At 39.0% G+C, this 21,992-nt stretch overlaps 1 protein-coding gene across 1 annotated transcript in view; it reads left to right on the top strand.

Moving 5' to 3' along the window:
• BMPR1A (bone morphogenetic protein receptor type 1A) overlaps positions 1-21,992 on the top strand; it is a 137,472-nt gene that overhangs the window by 70,865 nt on the left and 44,615 nt on the right. The window contains exon 2 of the mRNA XM_030334758.1: positions 7,855-7,969. The gene's annotated coding sequence lies outside the window, so the exon portion shown is untranslated. The remainder of the gene's footprint in view (positions 1-7,854; positions 7,970-21,992) is intronic.

Genomic DNA, 21,992 nt, shown 5'->3' with positions numbered 1-21,992 from the left:
GTTTCCACTTTTTTGCCTATATTCCGATGAGTTGGTGTGTACCTTTTCATCTCTACCTTCCTCATACATGTTGCATGTGTGTGCATACACGTACACGCACACACACACACTGCTGTTTGTGTGTATAGTTTTCTTTTTAATAGTGGAGTGACTCTTTTTATAATTTTTATAACTGCAGGATATTTGGGATATCCTTCTATATCAGCACAAATAAGTGATTCTCATTCTTTTAAAGGACTGTGTAATGTTCATTGTGGCTATTTAACTGATCCCACCCTGATAAACACTTAGGTGAGATTGGATGGTTTTCTGTTTTTCTTTCTTATGTAACCAGCTTTAACCATCCTTACACAAGGGTCTTTGTGGTGCAGAGCTCATTTTGCCTACTTTGGGATTTTTCTTTTTCCTGTCATTCTTCATCAATCATTTATTCAAAAATACATGGATTATCTCCTTTGTGCTGGTCACTGGACTGTGCTTAAAACACAGGGAACACAAGTATTAGTAAAATGCAATTGCTGTACACAGGGGTTATGTTAATAAGTAAGACATACCTTTAAATAGATCATCAGAATTCAGTGTGCTAAGTACTAAGTGTGTTATTACCAGACTCAGCAAGTTAGCAACACGTAGGGAGTGGAGAGGATTCAATGAAAGGAGGTATTTGAGATGGATCTTTGTGAGGACAAATGGAAGTTCACTTGGCAAAATATAAAGATAACATTTTGATTTTTGAATTAGAATAGCAAGTTCAAAGAAAGGGAGAAGCATTAAATAACTGGGCATATTTAGGAAATAGCAAATAGTTTAATAATGACCAGCAGGAGGCTTTTTGGCAGAGATTATAGTAGAAGATAAAGCAGGTTAAATAGACGGAAAGCAGATTATAGCAGTCTATAGATAGCCTTCTAAAGATTTTGGCCTTCATTTTATACACAAGTAGAAATTGTTGAAAAATTTTAAAGCACACTTGTATTTTTTTATTTATAGTAAAATTTTAGAGTTGTGCTGTAAATATTTTAGAACATTTCATCACTGCTCCAAATTTCCCACTTCTACCCCTTGCTTTAGGTAACCACTGCTTTGGTCTGATTGTCTAAATGTGCCTTTTCTAAATATTTCGTATGCATGGAATCATACGATATATGGTATTTTGCAACTGGCTTCATTTACTTAGCATGTGTTTGAGGTACATTCGAGTTGTAACATGTGCCAGTACTTTATTACCTGATAGTATTCCATTGTATGATTATGCCACACTTTATCCATTCACCAGTTGATGGACCTTTGGGTTGTTTTCACTTTTGGCTATTATGAATAATACTGCTGAGGACATTTGTGTATAAGTCTTTGTATAGACACACATTTTCATATCTCTTGGGTATTTCCATAGAGGGAATTTTGGATCATATAGTGAGTTTATGTTTAACTTTTCAAGAAATTGCTGAACGGTTCTTCCAAGCGGTTGCATCATTTTATAGCAGTGTGTGAGAGTTCCAGTTTCTCCATGTCCTTACCAACACTTGGTATTGTCTGTCTTTTTTATTATGACCATTCTGGTGGGTATGTAGTGGTTTCTAATTATAGTTTTAATTTTTATTTTCCTGATAACTTATGGTGTTTATAATCTTTTCAAGAAGCACAGTTGTATTTTAGAAACAGAGGTACAGTGAAGGAGGTAAGAATGAAGGCAGGCTGCAGTGAAAGATGAGAGCCTGTACTAGGTGTGTATAGATATAAAGGAGACAGATTTTAAAGATATATCAGAATGGGCAGCATTTCTTAATTACCTCAATATAATAGATGAAGCAGAGGGAGATGAGATTAGTGCTTCCTAGATTTCCAACTTTGACAGCTGGGTAGGTGGTGGTGCTGCTGTTAGCCATGCAAGTGAATATGAGTGCATAAACAATTTTTGTGCTGGTAGATGATGGCTTTTATATCACTTCTGTTCTCTTAATGTGCCACTGGAATAACTATTTAATATTTAGTACTTTGGAAATTTGTATTAGTTCAAGAGAAGGATCTGGATTGAGATATAATTTATTTTTTTTTTTATTTTTTTTTTAACGTCTATTTATTTTTGAGACAGAGAGAGACAGAGCATGAACAGGGGAGGGTCAGAGAGAGGGAGACACAGAATCTGAAACAGGCTCCAGGCTCTGAGCTGTCAGCACAGAGCTCGACGCGGGGCTCGAACTCAAGGACCGCGAGATCACGACCTGAGCCGAAGTCGGCCGCTTAACCGACTGAGCCACCCAGGCACCCCAGGATTGAGATATAATTTAGATGAGTTATCATTGTATAAATAAAAGTTGAATTCATGAAAGTAAATGGCGTATTGGCTTCTAAATCACTGTATTTGCTGGGTTACTTTTGGTAATTGAAAACTGGTTAAACAATAAAAAGATTTAATATAATAAAAAGATCCAACCTAGTTAAAACATTCAAGCATTATAGCATCACCAAGGACCCAGATTCTTTCTGTCTTTTGATGCAGCCATTCTTTTTTTTTTTTAATAATTTATCTTTTAATTTACATCCAAGTTAGTTAGCATATAGTGCACCAATAATTTCAGGAGTAGATTCCTTAATGCTCCCTTACCTATTTAACCCATCCGCTCTCCCACAACCCCTTCAACAACCCTCTGTTTTTTCTCTATATTTAAGAGTCTCTTATGTTTTGCCCTTCCCCCCATTTTTATATTATTTTTGCTTCCCTTTTCTTATGTTCATCTGTTTTGTCTCTTAAAGTCCTCCTACGAGTGAAGTCATATGATATTTGTCTCTCTCTGGCTGTCTGATTTCACTTAGCATGATACCCTCTAGTTCCATCCACGCAGTTGGAAATGGCAAGATTTCATTCTTTTTGATTGCTGAGTAATATTCCATTGTATACATATATCGCATCTTCTTTATCCATTCATCCATTGATGGACATTTGGGCTCTTTCCATACTTTGGCTATTGTTGATAGTGCTGCTGTAAACATTGGGGTGCATGTGCCCCTTCAAAACAGCATACTTGTATCCCTTGGATAAATACTTAGTAGTGTAATTGCTGGGTGTAGGGTAGTTCTATTTTTAATTTTTTGAGGAACCTCCATAGTGTTTTCCAGAGTGACTGCACCAGTTTGCATTCCCACCAACGATGCAAAAGAGATCCTCTTTCTCTGCATCTTTGCCAACATCTGTTGTTGCCTGAGTTGTTAATGTTAGCCATTCTGACAGATGTGAGGTGGTATCTCATTATGGTTTTGATTTGTATTTCCCTGATGATTAGTGATGTTGAACATTTTTTCATGTGTTGGTTGGGCATCTGGATGTTTTCTTTGGAGAAGTGTCTATTTATGTCTTTTGCCCATTTCTTTACTGGATTATTTGTTTTTTGGGTGTTGAGTTTGATAAGTTCTTTCTAGATTTTGGATACTAACCCTTTACTTGAAATGTTGTTTGCAAATATCTTCTCCCATTCCATTCGTTGCCTTTTAGTTTTGCTGATTGTTTCCTTAGCTGTGCAGAAGCTTCATTATTTGTTGGGTTGTCTTCTTAGGCCATCTCTTTCCTTATGGTCCTAAGATAGCTGCCTCATTCTGCTTGACAAACTCAAACCCAGAGTTGCCTGGAAAAAAAGGTTGGGGGATGGAAGGGGTTTTCACCCAAGTGTCTTTTTTTCATCATCCAGAAGCTCCCCAGCAATTTAGTCTCTTGTCTTACTGGCAAGGAGAATGGAAATTGCCACAATTGGCTTAGCCCAGAGCTTTCCAAGCCTGGTGTTGAGAATCTTTTTCACATATCTTTTGGAAGGAGCTTTTCTCCCCTTGCCTTTTGGTTATCTGATATAATTAAGATAGGTAAGGTTTTCTAGACAGGCTGGTTTCATATCATTGAGTTGTTGCTATTCAGTACTTCAGATCAGCTAGTATTTGTTGAAATCCTACTCTGTGTCATCAACTGTGCTAGATTCTAGAATACAACAGTGAATAAAAGCTTAGAGTTTGGTATGGAAATATGCTTAAGCAGAAGAGTGCTACATAGAATCGTGCACTGTAGTTCATTTGTATTGTGGGTTTAATACTGCTGTTTAAATCTTTGCTTTTATGGGAAAGGCATGTTAAGTTGTAAAATCATGCTTATATTCAATTTGTAAGTGATGTTTTAGAACACAACCCGTCCATAAGTTGACCCTTCCTTTCTGTGTTATGTGGTACTAACTTGCTTTATTATAGAAGTGCTTGATAGGGGCGCCTGGGTGGCTTAGTTAAGCATTCAACTCTTGATTTTGGCTCATGTCATGATCTCGTGGTTGTGAAATCAAGCGCCATGGTCAGGCTCCATGCTGGGAGTGGAGACTGCTTGGGATTTTCTCCCTCTCCCTCTTCCTCTTCCTCTCCCCTGCTCTCACGATCTCTCTCTTCTCTCTCTCAAAAAAAAAAATAATAATAATAATAATGCATGATAAACCTAAATTACACTGCTCATTTGAGTTACTTATAGCTAAAACTGTATTGTATTTTTCTGAAGCATGATGTTGGAATTTTCCAGTTAATGTACCAAAGGTTGTAATATTAATGCATTTAGTTTAAGAGCCCAGCTGGAATGTTTTGTCAAATATTACTTTGTAGTTTGGTTCTGATTTTTTAAAACGGTTATAAGAATGCAGTGATAGTGTTAACAGCAATATTTGTCCAACATTTGGGGTACTTTTTATGGTGCTTGGAGAGGAGAAATGAAGATGAGAAGGAGAGGATTTGGAGTGGTAGAAAGAAAAAATATGCTGTTAGTATTGCTGATTTTGTGAAGACTAGGAAATGACCACTTTTTGACATTTTGTACAAACTCAAAAGTAATCTTAAATTTTGTCTTATGAGTATATTTATCAAAAGCATGTGTACACTATTATTTCTGTAAAGCAAATCTTATATAGGAGTGAATGGTCGATGTCCTAAAACGTCGGAGTCAAAGATGACTATAATATCCTTAGTTCGTGTTTGTCACTGATGGGTTATGTATGATTAGTGATCTTTTAAGTACCCCAGTGGTTTATTTAATTTTAAAACATTTATCTAATTCTCTTTAGAGAGAGAGCATGCGAGAGACAGTGAGCTCGTGAGCAGGAGAGAGACAGAAGATAAGGGAGAAAGAGAGAATCCCAAACAGGCTCTGTGCTGTCAGTGCAGAGTCCGACTTGGAGCTCGATCTTCCCACCGTGGGATCATGACCTGAGCTGAAATCGAGTCAGCCACTCAACCGATTCAGCCACCCAGGTGCCCAGTACCCCAGTGGTTTAAAGTTTAACAACTTTTGGGGTGCCTAGGTGGCTCAGTCGGTTAAGCGTCTGACTAGATTTCAGCTCAGGTCATGATCTCCTGGTTTCATGAGTTCAAGTCCCACGTCAGTTTCAGCCCTGACAGTGTAGAGCCTGCTTGGGAATCTCTTTCTCCTTCTCTTTCTGCTCCTCCCCTAATCATGCTGTCTCTGTCTCTCTCAAAATAATTTTTAAAAAAGTTTAACAACTTTAATAATTTTGAGAACCATGAGGGATGTGTACATTTTGGTGGCAAATAAAGGTATTTTGTAAAGGTAATGTGGGATTAAAATGCACTTTTCACATTTGTTTGCCCATATTTACCAACTTTGAAATTCTAACATTAGCTCAATCATAAAACATTAGAATATATCTAGAAAGGTTTGTTTTTCACTTATTCTATCATTAAGAAGCTCTGATGTGTTTTTAAAAGAATTATTTTTTCTTCAATGTGTTTTCCAGCACTAACAGGCTTGAAAATTTCAGACACAGAATTTTTGATGAAAGTATTATCATACTTGTTTAGTATTCAGTTTTGACTGGATCCTTTGTGGTTGTTAAACCCAAGTTCATAGTGCTAAAAGCCTGTGGTATATTACCTTGTAAGTTAAGTGATTAAAGCTGCACATGTTTACTGATTTCTGCTTATAGGACTGTAGCACTATATTGCAAAGGTTAGGGAAAGCTTTAGTTTATTCACAGTTTTAGTTTGTAAAAAGTGATTTGCAGACCTGTACTGTGAAGCATATCCTGTCCTTTGATTAATCTTTTATTTTCCTCTTAGTAGTAAGGTCACATTTACTTGGTTTTCATTAGTTGGTCTTAGATTCAATCTTTAGACAGTTATATTTTTTTGTCATTTATTTCTGCATTGAGAGGATGGAGGGAGGATAGAAAATTCAGGCAGGATCTTGGACTTTGAAGGTGGCATATTTCCAGATTCTTTAATTATGTATTTTTCTTTTTATTAACTTTAGACTTAGCCTAAAGCTTCAGTTCTTTTTTTTCACACCAAAGAAATGGGGGTGTAATAAATAGTGCTGTAATAAACAATGGTTGGTAAGTGGTTCACATGTTAATTTTATTGGATCCATTGGAAATAACCTGGTAGAATTAGAATCAAGCCATGTATTTTTAAACATAGTCATTTTGATGGATTGTTTTAACCTTTAGGAGAATAGGTTAATCTGAGCTTTGCTTAATATAAGTGATTGCCTTCCCTCTTTTCCTTCCACACACACCATTTGGGAAGAATGGAGTTGTTGGCAAAGAGGGGCTTTCAAGGAAAATATTTGTCATTTCTAAAATGGAAATACAATGCATTTATTTTTTGATTATATAAGGGAAATTTTTTAAGACTGTGGACATCTCAGAAAAACAAAATCCTAAACAGTGTATCTCCATTCCTGCCCTCTTTTCTCTAAGTGATATTCTAAGAGTTGTATAGTCCTGTCAGTACCCTGAAAAATGTTAGGGACCAGTTAAGTTGTAGGTAACCAGTGCATTGCGAAGACAGTAAAAGCTCTTAAATGCAGACAAAGCATTGCTAATTGCTTTCAGGGTCAGTCTGTCTTTAGTTGGACCATGAAAGATTTAGCATGGTCCTATGGCAGCCTGTCTGCTGAGTGGAGACTCTTGTCTTTAAGAAAGCCTGCTATCTGATATGCTAGACAGTTTCAGGTTGCCCAGTTTACATGAATTCAGTCATTATTGCCAAGACTATTAAACCTCAGTGTGACACAAATGATACTTCTAAAATGCACTTGAAGACAAAGGCATTTTGACCTTGCAGTGGGACATAGGTAGTGTTCATGCAGCTTAAAATTTTTCCTTTTACAATATGAAACAGAATACCTTGCTATTTGAAGTTTCAGTTAAAAGATACATTCAACAAAATTATTTTCAAGATCTCTAAGTAAACAACACACTTCTTTAAATAGATTTAAATTTTTCATTGTTTCCCTCTTCCAGATTTGTGAATTTTGTCTCTTAAGGCAGCAGGGGAACTGAATGTCAGGGGTCACATAGTTGTAACCCATCCCCTGGGCTTAGACCAAGCGATGCGATTCATTCCTGACCCCTCCAGTTCCTGATATTCTAGGGGAAAGCTTGACTGAAATGAAAACTGCTTACAGAGATTTTGTGATAAAAGTGAAAATAGGGATATTAGCTGGGTGGTCAAATATAGTTTTGCTGAAGTAGGGGTTTGAATGTTGTAGAATTATAGATTTTAGTGTTGCTTCTAGCTGCTCCTGCTCTTCCAGTTTAAGATGTGATTTTTTTTTTCAAAAGTCTAAGCTGATACAGAAATTTTACACGTGAGTAACTTTTTCCACAGAACTACTATTATCTTTGCAAAGTTGAAAATATGCAAAATGGGAAACTTCTTTGGGCAGAGGTTGGGAAAATGGTAAAGCAATAGGTTAAAGTACTTTAGAATTTTCATTGACTTTACATTGAAAATGTATAGTTTTACACAGGACATTGTTTTAGTATTGCTTCTGCATGTTTCTTTTAGTCTAAATAAGTTCTTTTTTTTTTTTAACAGATTTATGAAAATATGCATCAGTTTAATACTGTCTTGGAATTCATGAGATGGAAGCATAGGTCAAAGCTGTTTGGAGAAAATTGGAAGTACAGTTTTATCTAGCCACATCTCTGAGGTAAGAAAAAGACTTTTAAGAAAATAATTAGAATTATATGAAAATTCTCATTTTCTTCACAGTTGAAAATAGTCCTTCTGTATCAACAGTAATTTCTGACTGGATGTTGGAAAGAGATGATGATGCCCATACATTCTGTCTGGATAGTACAGATAATGTTGGGCAGCATCCATAGCAAATATAAGTAATTTTTCAAATCTAAGTTTCCTGAGTTTATTTATTTTTAAAGTTTATTTTTATTTATTTTGAGCTAGAGATAGAGAGTAAGTGGGGGAGGGTCAGAGAGAGAGGGAGACAGAATCCCAAGCAGGCTCCATGCCCTCAGCACAGAACCCCAAGTGGGGCTCAAACTCACAAACTGTGAGCTTATGACCTGAGCTGAAATCAAGAGTCAGACATTTAACTGACTGAGCCACCCAGGCACCCTAAGTTTTCTAAGCTTAAGGAAACATTAAAATTAGTGTTTTATTGTCTTATTGGTCTCTTCATTTTGTCATTTGTTTACATACAACACATATTTTTGTACATCATGTTTCAAGTCTTAGCATATTGTTAGGGAGATACCATAAAAAAAGCAAAGTATTGCCTTTTTTATTCTTTTTGTTTGTTTCTTTAGAGAGAGAGAGCACATGTGCATGGGATAGGGGCAGAGAATGAGAGAGAATCCCATGCAGGCTCTATGCTCAGTGTGGAGCCTGACGAGGGAGGGGCTTGATCCCATGAACCTCAAGATCATGACTGAGCTGAAATCAAGAGTCGGATGCTCAACCGACTGAGTGACCCAGGCATCCCTATTCTTATTTTTAAAAATAAATTTTTTTAAGGTATTGCGTTTTTTAAAAGAGCAGTTTTTAAAGAAAAAAATACTGTTCTGTTCGTATTACGTCTTTTGCTATAGTTTTAAATGCTAAGCAAGATTTAGTAAAAAATGTTTAAAATATTCCTTCAGGTATAATTCTGACACTGTTACTGAAGGATGGTATCTTATTTTAATGGAGTTACTGCTCAGTGAATTGGGATCAATGAAGAAATTTATGAAGCAGAATTTGATGGTTTCATGTTAACAAATAACCATCAGTATGGTAATGTCCTTAGAGAAATACCTTTCAGTGAGGTAATAAGTTACCTCATAATATAAAACTAGCTAGTTTTGGTGCTTTTATTAAAGTTCTTTTCAGCTCTTAGTTGATGATTGATTTAGGACTTTGCAATATTTAGAAATATTCCAACATTTTATATTGAAAATTTAAGTAGTCACTGTTTTGTGATTATACATTGTGTAACTGGAAAACATTACATTATTGAGGAAGGAAAGCATTCACATTAAGAAAAGGCTTTGTGATTCAGCTCTTACCAAGTTTTCTCTTTTTAAAAAAATTTTTAGTGTTTTTTTTTGAGAGAGAGAAATACCTGACCCGAAGTTGGTTGTTTAACTGACTGAGCCATCCAGGCACCCCTCAAGTTTTCTCTTTAACATAAATCTAGTTAAGCTCTCAAAATAATATTTTTACTATTAAAATGTATATTAAAGGTGTTTTTAATGTTTATTTATTTTTGAGCGAGAGGGAGAGGGGCAGAGAAAGAGGAGTACAGAGGATCCTGAGCCTGCTCTGCGCTGACAGGGAGCCCAGTGTAGGGCTTGAACCCATGAACTGTGAGATCATGACCTGAGCTGAAGTCCAATTCTCAACTGACTGAGCCACCCAGGCGCCCCAAAAAATATATATATTTTGAAGATCCCTCTATCATTCTTATCTCAGAATAGTGACAACAGTGTTTCTCAAAGTATGGAATGTGTGCTGCCAGTACTGTTCAGAATGATTTTAGGTCTTAACACAGGTGAATTTTTAAAAATATTTTCAGGGGTTTCTGGGTAGCTCAGTCAGTTAAACGTCCGACTTTGGCTCAGGTCATGATCTATGCTGACAGCTCAGAGCCTGGAGCCTGCTTTGGATTGTAATGTCTCTTTCTCTGACCCTCCCATGCTCACATACATGCCTGCACACACACTTTCTTTCTCTCTCAAAAATAAACATCAAAAATAAATAAGTAAATAAAAATATTTTCAGAGTTTTATATTTATTTTGATAACTTCCGATTCATAACAAGTACTGTTGACTTTTCCATTTAATATTGTGACAGTATGTTCGGACTGTGACTCAGAAACTCAAGTTAATCATATCTTACATTTACAGGAGTAAAATTACTTTGTCTTTATAAGGTCCCTCAATTGATTTATTTTATTTACTTTCTTCTTGATCTCCACTCTCCTTTTGTCTCCTCCTGCCATAGGAAAGCAGTCTCATTTGTTTGCTATATGTCTTTGAATATGTCTTTGGTGTGTGTGTATGTATGTATTTAATTGACTTAGGTTTGGCTATATATAGTCCGCCCCTTTTTTTCCAGTTTTCTTCACCACTAGAAAGTTAAAATCTCTTTGTTGCTGTGTATATGCTTGCTCACTGGTATTTACATTTAGGATCCCATAGTGTATTGCACCCTATTCTGCTGCTTTAAAGAGGCAATACGCTCTTGTTAAAGTGCAGGCTGTGGAGCCACATTGTTTTAGTTTGAGTCCTGACTGCACCACTTCTTAGTTTGGGCTCCTTTGAAAGTAGAGCCTGAGAAAAGGACTTACGATTAGGTAGTTTATTTGCGAGGTGATCCAAAGAAGCAGAAATGGGAGAAAGGGAAAGGTGAGAGAAGTTACATAAAGTGTGGTAAGGAGCCGGTTATCACTATGGGCAATCGTGGGGACCCTCTGAATGTGCCGTATTGTCCCATCAAAGGACAGGGAGCTTGGGACATTTATCCACTGACTTTCATCATCTTTTGTTTTTTTTTTTTTTTTTTTTTTGGTTTTTGTTATTTGAGGAATCTCTACACCCAACAAGGGGCTCTAACTTATGACCCTGAGATCAAGAATCAGATGCTCTTCTGACCTAGCAAGCCCGGTGCCCCAATGACTTTTCATCTTCTGTTAGTTGAAGATTTCTCCTGGAGCTTTAACTCTAGCGTTTGTATGGCTGTGCCTACATACTGCTGAGCAGTCTTCTTTAAGTTTGGAGAAAACCCTAAGGAGCAAAACAGCAGTGCCTTGGCTTATACTTGGTATCAGATACTGTCAGGCAGTGCATAGAGCTGTCCACCATAGCTATAATGAGGCTGGTAGGGTAAGGGAATGTGTTGCCAGCACCACAAGTGTTTGCTATAGCCTGTTTTTATTTCTCAGATTGCCTCATGTTCCATTAAGCCCACTTTGTCTGCTTCAAATTGGAGGCTGGTTGTAATCACTAAAAGAAATCTCCAAAACAAGAGGGTTAGTGGACCAAGCTGTAATCCCCAATCCTGTAGCTGATCCTGAGGCCATAATTGATACTCTTCATGAGGTGATCTATAAACCTTGGGATAGTGGTGCTGGCGGGATGATATACTGTGGGCAAGGAAGACAAACGCATATCTGGAGTGTCAGTTCTATACCCACATGTGTCAGTGGCAGTGAGTAGGCCACCTTCAGTAAGGAAGAACCCATGCTGTTGGGCCTGTGTAAAGCCTTCCTGTCTGTCACTGTGGCTCCTCCATTCGTGACCCTGTTGGCCAAGCATTGAGGTGGCCCAGAGCAAAAGCTCACTGCAGTCAAGTGACAAGTTATTCCATCTATAGTTGGGAATGTAGTTAAATGCACCTCATTGTTAAATGCACCAAAGCATTGTTGGTGTTTTGTGGTGGGCATTAACGTAAGATATAAAGGTTGGCACTTTGGGCTCTTCTAGAACCATCAACATGCTTCTTCTCCAGGTTCCTTCTCTTTTATTTTCCACTTTTGCTCCTTCCATCACCCTACCCAATCAGCCATACCATTCACCACTCCTAAGGAGTCCATGTTTTTTCTTGTTTGGTCACTTCTCTCTTTGCCATGCCCACTGAGAGAATTTCTGCCTCCTCATTGTCTTTCAGAGTCATCCAAGTAGGGCTGTAGAGCAGTAGTCATTTTTTATCTGTCTTTGTCAGCCAGGACCCAGGGTTTTCTTTTTTTGTCATTGGTTACCAGGAACCCACCATAAAGTTGTTGGCGTGAGCATAAGTAAAGACGTCTGTTGTGATAAGAGTAGGTGACATGAGGTTCTGGACTTGTATTTACTAGTGCCCTCTACCACTGCCTAGGTACTATTACAAAAATACCATTTCTATCATATAATAGCTTGCTGCTTCACCTGACCTTGTGAATCATGGATGGGTAGCTCTGGTCACTAAATCCGTGATGTTCCATAGTTGGGTTCTCTACTGGGGCCCAATGTCATGCCAGGAGCTACAGTTTTCATACAGTGTTATGAAGTCATATCCTTGCCTCAGAAAATCTAGGGGTCTGTGCTCCAACTCTCCTATTGGAACTTGTCAGAGAATCTACCACAGATTATTTCTTGTACCTTTGAGTCTGAGCATCAGGGCAGCTTGTATTGGAGCTTGATCTGCTGAGAGCCTCTTCTCCTCTGCATCCTAATCAAAACTGGCAGCCTTCTATGTCACCCCAAAATTTAAAAAAAGTTTGTTAATGTACAGTCATCTTCCACTGAGCATTAATTCTCAATTAGGATATAAAAGGATTCACCAAAGATGGAGTTCCTCAAGGGAAGGTGCAGGACAAAGGTCATGATAAGGAATGCAAAGTACCCTTCTCAATGGGTCCTGCTCAGTGGCTCTTCAGTGGTTGTGGAGCTGTTCATGTTTGAGTTACTTAGGAGAAAAGCAGTAACTGATAAGCACATCAACTGCCCGCACTATAGAAACCCAGGGATGCTCCCCTTTCTTCACACTGACACATTGTCGTAATGGTGGTATCCTCTTTGAGCTGCTGTGACAGTGTCTTTGGGGCTGCAGTCCTGCATCGGTGTCCTTTTTGGCAGCTCCGGTACTTGGACATCCGTGAGTGTTCTTCTTTACTGAGAGGACAGACACCATCCTGGGGTCTCGCGTGTGCACTGTCACCCACTGTCTTCTGTTAGCTCTGCCTAAGTAGAAGCCACCTGTTATCATTTTGAGCTTAGCCTTTCCTCTGGTTGCAGAGTTCCTTTTAAAACAAACTGCATTTTATTTTGCGCCCACTTATGGGGGTCTTGGGTTCCCTAAGCACTCATTTAGTTCTGGCTGTAGGTATCTGTTCATTGGCAAACCAGTCAGCATGGGAAGGCAGAATTGTTTCTGTCCTGTTGACTGATAACAGAGGAGTCAACAAATTGTTAGTGATTTCTTGGCACTCTGGGAGGAGTCCTCAGTGCTTCCAGGCACCGGCAGCTGGGAGATTCTTTAGCAAGGTAGCAGATCTGTTAGATCTAGCAGCTTTTTGAAACCCTGCATTGCAGAAAAGCAGTTACAGCTCCAGGCTTGGAAAAAAGATGTGCTCTGCCCTTACTGTTGGTATCTCCCTGGACACCACTGAAAATTTAGTCTTATTCCTACTCTCTGCTGTAGAGAAATCTAGAACTCATCCTGTAGATAATCTGTGGACCTTGCCCTCAGGCTCTTTGCGTATTATGCTACCCACCCCCTTCAAAGGGAGGCAGAACGTTTATTCCCATTGTCTTAAATTAGGACTGCCCTCTCATAACTAAGATACCATTCTTCTTATTTTTTTTTTTTAATGTTTATTTTTGAGAGAGAAAGAGAGTGAACAGGGAAGGGGCAGTGAGAGAGGGAGACACAGAATCCTAAGCAGGGCTCCAGGCTGTCAGCACGGAGCTTGACACGGGGCTCAAACTCACAACTGTGAGATCGTGACCTGAGCTGAGGTCGGACGCTTAATCGACTGAGCCACCCAGGTATCCCAAGATACCATTATTCTTAATTTAAGTTGGTGGATACACTCCTGACTTAACTTATTTGGTCATTCTCCATTTTGGATACTTTTGGGTTTGGGTTGCTGTCTATGTTATTGCAGCTATATATGATACTGTGGGGAGAGCATGCCACAAGATTTCCAGCAGCATCTTTTCATATTCTGTAGTGACAATTCCTATCCTTACCCTCCATCTGAAATACTTGCTTCCTGCTCTCCTGTCTTATATTTTCACCTGTTTGTGAGGTATTTCCAATGTTAAGTATCTCAGAAATTCCAGTTTAACTCGAGCTCATCAGTTTCCTCCCTTTTCTCCCTTTCTTCCACCCCTTCCTTGCTCCTTCCCACCCAGTCTTTGTTTGTAAGGGACTAATAAGGAGGTCTGATAAGCTCATACTATATAAAATCTTGAACAATGTACACCAGAGCCTGGGCTCCTCCTCACTGCCTCCCACCCCACTGCCTTCTTTACCACCCTCCCCTCCATCCCATTTCCAGCCTGTTGACCACCACTTTATAGTCAGGTTATGGTGTATTTAGGTATTCTACTTCCTCTTGAGTTAATTCTAGTATTTAATACCTTTCTTTAAAAAAATCATGCTTCATTTTCAGGTTTATTCTTATAAAATTATGCATAATGAGAATACTTGCCTCATTAGTACGACTTTTATTTTTTTATTTTTTTAATGTTTATTTTGTTTTTGAGAGAGACAGACAGAGAGAGAGAGAGAGAGAGAGACAGTGCAAGTGGGGGAAGGGCAGAGAGAGGGGGAGACACAGAATCCAAAGCAGGTTCCAGGCTCTGAGCTGTCAGCACAGAGCCCAATGTGGGGCTCGAACTCCCAAACTGTGAGATCATGACCTGAGCCAAAGTTGGACGTTTAACCGACTAAGCCATCCAGACACCCTGAGAATACTTGCCTCGTAAAGTTAGTAAGAAGATTAAATGAATTAATATATGTAAAGTATGTAGACTATATTAAATTTCTTATTTCATAGTACTAAAAAAATGTATGATGGGGCACCTGGGTGGCTCATTCTATTAAGTGTCTGACTCTTGATTTCGGCTCAGATCATGATCTCACAGTTTGTGGGATCAAGCCCTGCATGAACACAGAGCCTGCTTGGGATTCTCACTCTCCCTCTCTCTCTGCCCCTCCTTCACTCACACACACACACTCTGTCTCTCTCAAAATAAATAAAGATAAACTTTTTTTTTTTTAAGTATGATAAGAGGGTCACCTGGGTGGCTCAGTCGGTTGAGCATCTGACTCTAGGTTTCAGCTCAGGTCATGATCTTGCAGCTTCATGGGTTTGAGTTCTGCATCAGGACCCAGTACAGAGCCTGCTTGGAATTCTCTCTCTCTCTCTCTCTCTCTCTCTCTCTCTCTCTCTCTCTGTCTCTCTCTCTCTCTCTCTCTCATCCCCCCCACCCTTTCTGCCCCTCCCGGACTTGCACTGTGTCTGTCTCTCTCAAAATAAACTTAAAGGCAAGTGTGATAAGTAAAAGCTAATAAACTTAGAGCTAAGATAATTCAAAACATGAAATAAGCCCGAAATATTTTAGGAAGAGGGCTTTTGAATATATGGAGATTCCACTATTTCATGACTTGGATCTAAATTTCTTTTCTCTGATTATCTAGAAATCACCAGAGGTGATTATGGGAGTGAAGTTCCTTAGCTAGTACTTGGATAGAGGTAAGATAGAGATTACTGGATTGGTAGTTACTGGCTATAACTGTAAGGTTTGGAGATGCATTTTTAGATGCCAGCATACTTATAAAGAATTTTAGAGTATGTTATGTGGTTTTTATAGTGAATTTAACTCCTCAATTATGTTTCTCTTAAGAGATTAATATAATTTTTTATTCCTTTTATTCATTTATTGAGCATTTATTGCTTTGTTTAGTTATGTGCCAGAAAATGGAGATTACAGATGCTTCAAGATAAGTCAAAAACTCACCCGACTATATAAGTCTTTTAATGGGAGGAATCATGTCTGTTTCATTTACTGTTGTGTAATCAGCATAGAGCACATACCAAGGGATTAATAAATAGTTTTTAAATGAATGTTAGCCAAGAGCTGTGAAGCAACTATGGTCAATGTTCTGGGTGCGCTGGAAGTAGAGATGGGACCTCACTCAGCCTGCTGAGGAAGGATCAGGGATTGCCTGCCAGGATTTCTTGTGGACCAATTCTTGAAGAATAAATTAGACTCAACCTGGTGAAGCACAGAGGCTGTGCAAAGGAATGGAAGTCTGGAGGGAATGCCTATAGAGAGAGCGCTACTGTCATTAGTACAGTTAGAGCGTTGGAAGGGTGTGGAGGAGGAGGAGGAGGATATTCGAAAGGCTGGCAGAGGCCAGGTTATGACACTTCTTCTGGTGTCTTGCTAATTCTACCCTATTAAAATGAGAATATTCATAGATTTTTAAAGCAGAGAGCTTGACAAGGTCATTTGGTTCTAGAAGTTAGCATTTTATTAAATGTGACCATTTACTAGGCTGTACAGCAAATTGTAATACATTTTAAAATATAAATAAATAGATAGTTTTAAAACATTTCAAATAATCGTATCAGCCGTAGTTTTTGCCAACAAGTGCACGTAACTAAAAATGAATAGTAAACAGTATATACACACCCATGTTTGGAAATTTTAAAACAGACTTCTGTAAATCCCACAGCTCAAAAATAAAATGACAATACAAATCAGAAAACATCTAGAACTGAACAATAAAGCAAACTTGGATGTTAATACTTGTCTGACACATTGAAGCCTTAAATACTCAAATTAAAAAAATTAAAAGTATTAATAAGCTAAGCATCTAACCTAAATTAGGAAAAGAACAACAGAATAAATTCAAGAGAAGTAAACAGATGATGAAAATAAAAGCCAGCACTTGCTATTTAGCCCTTGTATTGTTCCATGTGCTTTACAGGGATTATTTCATTTAATCTTTATAACCTTGTGGGGTAAGTACGGTTATTATTCTCACTTTATAGATGAGAAGACTGAGTCACAGAGAGACTTATGCAAGCTTCTACGTAATAAGTGATAAAATTGGGGTTTTAAATTATATTTTAAGATATATAGGAAAGGATTACAAAAGCCAAAAATTGATTCTTGAGAAGGCTGATAAAATAAATCATTTAAATGGTCAAGAAAAACCCAGAAAACACAAATAGTATTGGGTATGTAAACAGGGGGGCACATGACTTCAAATACAGAAGAGATTTTTTTAAAAATAAGAGAATACTTTATGTCAATAAATTTTATAATTTAAATAAAATGACAGTTTTCTTTTTAAAAGGTAACTTAATAGGGGCGCCTGGGTGGCTTAGTTGGTTAAGTGTCCGAGTCTTAATTTCTGCTCAGGTCATGATCTCATGATTCATGAGATTGAGCCCCACATTGGGCTCTGTGCTGATAGAGCAGAGCCTGCTTAGGATTTTCTCTCTCCCTCTCTCTGCCCCTCCCCTGCTCGCTCGCTCTCTCTCTCTCTCTCCCAAGATAAATAAACATTAAAAGAAAAAAGTAACTTAATAGCGGTACCTGCGTGGCTCAGTGGGTTAAACGTCTGACTCTTGATTTCAGTTCAGGTCATGATCTCAAAGTTCATGAGACTGAGCCCCATGTCGGGCTTTGCACTGATGGCATAGGGCCTGCTTGGGATTCTCTCTCTCCCTCTCTCTCTCTCTCCCTCTCTCCCTCTCTCTCTCTCTCTCTCTCTCTCTCTCTCTCTCTCTCTCTCTCTCTCTCTCCCTCTCCCTCTCTCCCTCTTTCCCTCTCTCCCTCTCTCCCTCTCCACCTGTCCCCAGCTCCGATGCTCATTCTCATTCTCTCTTTCTCTCTCTCAAAATAAATAAATAAACTTAAAAGAAATTTAAAAGATTTTATTTGGAAGCAATCCCTACACCCAATGTGGGTCTCAAACTCAACCCCCAAATCGAAAGAGCCACATGCTATACTATCTGAGCCAGCCAGGCACCTCTTGGCCCAGATGATTTTATTTTATTTTTATTTCTTTGTTTTTATTTCTTTTGAGAGAGGAAGAGAGAAGGCAGTGAGCAGAAGAGGGCCAGAGAGAGGGAAAGAGAGAATCCCAAGCAGGCTCCATACTGTCTGCACAGAGCCAGATGCGGGGCTCAAATCCATGGACCCGTGAGATCATGGCCTGAGCCGAAATCAAGAGTTGGGAGTCTCAACTGACAGAGCCACCCAGGCGCCACATTGGCCCAGATCATTTTAAAACTGAGTTCTATCAAACTCAAACTATTGTACCAAACTATTCTAGTGGTAAATATGTCCAAATTTATACGTATTGATCCAGAGAACAGCAAAATAAAGCAAGTTCCTCAACTTATTCTGTGTGGCTAGTATAACTTTTATACCAAAACCAGACATGGATAATGTGATAGGCCAGTCTTGCTTATGAATACAGATGTAAAACATAACAAAATTCTAGCAAAACAAATCCGAGAGTATATTTAAACATAATCATATTGGGGCGCCTGGGTGGCTCAGTCGGTTGAGCGTCCGACTTCAGCTCAGGTCATGATCTCACAGTCTGTGAGTTCAAGCCCTGCGTCAGGCTCTGTGCAGCTCAGAGCCTGGAGCCTGCTTCGGATTCTGTGTCTCCCTCTCTCTCTGCCCCTCCCCTGCTCATGCTCTGTCTCTCTCTGTCTCAAAAATAAAATTAAAAAAAATAATAAACATAATTATATCTACAATACTGCAGTACCATTCTGATAATACTTACCCAACGTCAGCATCAGGTATAAGGGCACAGTCCCCCAACAAGACTGCCCTCACTTGTGGGATGCCTGGGTGGCTCAGTCGGTTAAGCATCTGACTTTGGCTCAGGTCGTTATCTCGTAGTTTGAGTTCAAGCCTTACATCGGGTGGTGTGCTAACAGCTAAGAGCCTGGAGCCTGTTTCAGATTCTTTGTCTCCTTCTCTTTCTGCCCCTCCCCCACTCGTGCTCACTCTCTCAAAAATAAAGAAACATTTAAAAAACAAACAAAAAATGGGGCGCCTGGGTGGCGCAGTCGGTTAAGCGTCCGACTTCAGCCAGGTCACGATCTCGCGGTCCGGGAGTTCGAGCCCCGCGTCGGGCTCTGGGCTGATGGCTCAGAGCCTGGAGCCTGTTTCCGATTCTGTGTCTCCCTCTCTCTCTGCCCCTCCCCGTTCATGCTCTGTCTCTCTCTTTCCCAAAAATAAATAAACGTTGAAAAAAAAAATTAAAAAAAAAAAAAAAAAAAAAAAAAAAAAAAAAAAAAAACTGCCCTCTCTTGAGATGCCAGTAACAAGTTTGGACTTCTCACGAACTGCAAATCCCAGAGGATTCCCTGATCCCCTCAGACTTTATTTAATGATTCACTAAAATGTCTCACAGGATTCAAGAAAGTGGTACATGTACAATGATCATTTTATTATAAAGGATACATATTGGGACCAGCCAAATGAAGAGACACATAGGATGAGGCCTGTGAGAATTCCAAAGGTGAGGCCTCCTGTCCCCCTGGAATCAGGGTATGTCATCTTCCTGGCACATTGGTGTGTTTACAGGAAACTTATCTCAGCTAGGGTGTACAGTGTTTTTATTGGCGTTTCATTGTGTAGGCGTGATTGAACAGTTGGCCACATGATTGAACTCAATCTTCAGCCCTGTCCCCTCCCCAGAGGTGGGGCCGATTCAGTGCCCCAATCCTCTATAATCACATGGTTGGTCTTTTTGGTGACCAACCCCCATCCTGAGTCATAAACTCAGGTATGATCTGTGAGGCTCATACATAACAAAGACACTCCTGTTACCCAGGAAATTCCAAAAATTTACTTTAGAGGTTCCCTTCTAGGAACCAGGGACAAAGACCAATTTACTATTCAATAATGACAAAATTGAATTTATCCCAGGAATCCAAGGATGGTGTGTAAGTTATTGCTGCATAACAATTTATCCCAAAACTTAGGAACTTGAAACAACAAAAACTTAAATGAATTTAAAAGTAGTGTACTGGATGGTTTGGGCTCAGAGTGTTTCAAGAGGTTGTAGTTAGGATGCCAGCAGGGGCTACCTTCACCTGAAAGCTCTCCTGGGGGAGAATCTGCTTCAAGATGGTGCACTCTTACAGCTGTTGGCAGAAGGCCTCTCAGTTCTTCACCCCAGAGTGAATGACCCAAGAAAGAGAGCAAGGAGAAAGCTGCATTGCCTCTAAAGACCTACTGTCAGCACATACTTGGTCACTTTCATCTGTTTGTCAGTCCAGCACACACTCAAAGTAATTAGGTCCCACCTCTTGAAAAAAGGAATATGAAAGACTTTGTGGACATCTTTAAAAACTAGCACATTGGGGCACCTGGGAGGCTCAGTCAGTTGAGCGTCTGACTTCGACTCTGGTCATGATCTCACAGTTCGTGGGTTCGAGCCCCGCATCAGGCTCTGTGCTGACAGCCTGGAGCCTGCTTCAGATTCTGTGTCTCCTTCTCTCTCTGCCCCTCCCCTGCTCATGCCTTGTCTCACTCTGTTTCTCAAAAATAAATAAATGTAAAAACAAAAATTTTTTTATACTAGCACAGATTATTTACTCTTTAAGAAAGCTTTTAATATGGATCGTTACTAATTAATTTATCCATTAACACATGGAAAGAGGAAAACACTGTGATCATATCAGTAGATGGAGAAAAAACACAATAAAATTTGACCCCATTTATGATGAAAACTCTTAGCAAACTAAGAAGAGAATGGAACTTTAATGTGATAAAGAGTATCAGTAAATTTATAATTAACGTAGGGAAAATGAACAGTCATGATATTGAGGCTTTCTATACATAATATAATGTCTTTCCATGTGTTAACGTTTATTCTGTGTCCTTTAGGAGTATTTGAACATTGTCCTTACATCAGTGTTTTGTATTTGGAAGTGCAAAATGTCACAGTCCCAGGGAAGTTACCAAAATATCTACCAGCACTACCATTGGACCCAGGGTCCTACTTCTGGGATTCTGCCTTACAGATTTATTTGCTCAAACAGCAACAGCAGAAGCAGCTATTCAAGTGCTTTGCTTACTATGCTTATGCTTATTATAAGCACTGCTTATACCACTTACATCATCAACAGGAGAATGGATCAGTACAGCTGTAAGGTATTCATAGAATGAACACTCTATGTAACAATGACAGTGAATGAAAAATTCAAAAATATTGTGGAAATCACTCACAATGTTGAGTGAAAAATAAGCAAATATAAAAATATACATATAGAATGATACAGTTTTTTATACAGCTATAGAAGATTCAAAAATAGGCAAAGCAATGCTGTGTATTGTTTGGGGTATGTATTATATACAGCAAAAGCCTCCGAAGACATGGGTGTTAAATACCACATTCAGAATAGTGGTTACCTCAGAGGGAGGGGATGTGAATTCATGGTTTTTGCCCTGCTTTACTCAGCACCTAGGTAATCTTTTTTTAAAGCCGTGGTAGTAAATCCAGTGCAGTTCACATACAGTGTTCTATTAGTTGCAGGTATATACAGTAACATCTAGGTAATTCTTAGGTTAAATCTTTGAAGTACTGTATTGAGTGAGCACAGTTCATAGACTCACAGGATTGAGATGTGGAAGACTTCATGGCATTATTTTACAGATAAGGAAACCAAGGCCCACAGAGGGAAGTGAATTCGTCAAGATCAGCTAGGCACCTAAGGCAGAATTCGAATTAACTCAGAGGCCGCCTGACCTGAAGACAGTGCTTACCTATAGTACTTTCTTTAAAATAAAAATATAAGTTGATAAGTATTTAAACTAGGTATCTCAGCTGAAAGATACTAAAAGGGGGGAAAAAAAGTCCATCCCACGCCACAGAACTTCTTCAGCAAACTACTCTGAACCAGCATGTTTTAACCTGAAACAATGTTCTGACACAGAGTAACAAAAATAAAACCTAAATGTTCGTCCGCAGGGTGAAGCGCTTCCTGGATTTCCAGGTGCTTCATGTTAATAAACCGGGATTTATAGTCTCGAGGGTGCTCTTTCTTAGACCCACTGGTTTACAAGGTTTAGTTTTCTGTAGTTTGTGGTTTAATACAGGGAAGAATTACGGATGATCTGATTGCAACGCCTTCTGGTTTACTCAGGGCCTTTGGTGACCTGCAGTTTACTTGTAAGTATTGCCTTTGAAACTTACTGTG

Source organism: Lynx canadensis, chromosome D2 (assembly GCF_007474595.2).
Source record: "Lynx canadensis isolate LIC74 chromosome D2, mLynCan4.pri.v2, whole genome shotgun sequence".
In the NCBI taxonomy this organism is placed as follows: Eukaryota; Metazoa; Chordata; class Mammalia; order Carnivora; family Felidae; genus Lynx; species Lynx canadensis.
The sequence above is the reverse complement of the archived record's forward strand: the minus strand, read 5'-3'. Positions and strand labels throughout refer to the sequence as shown.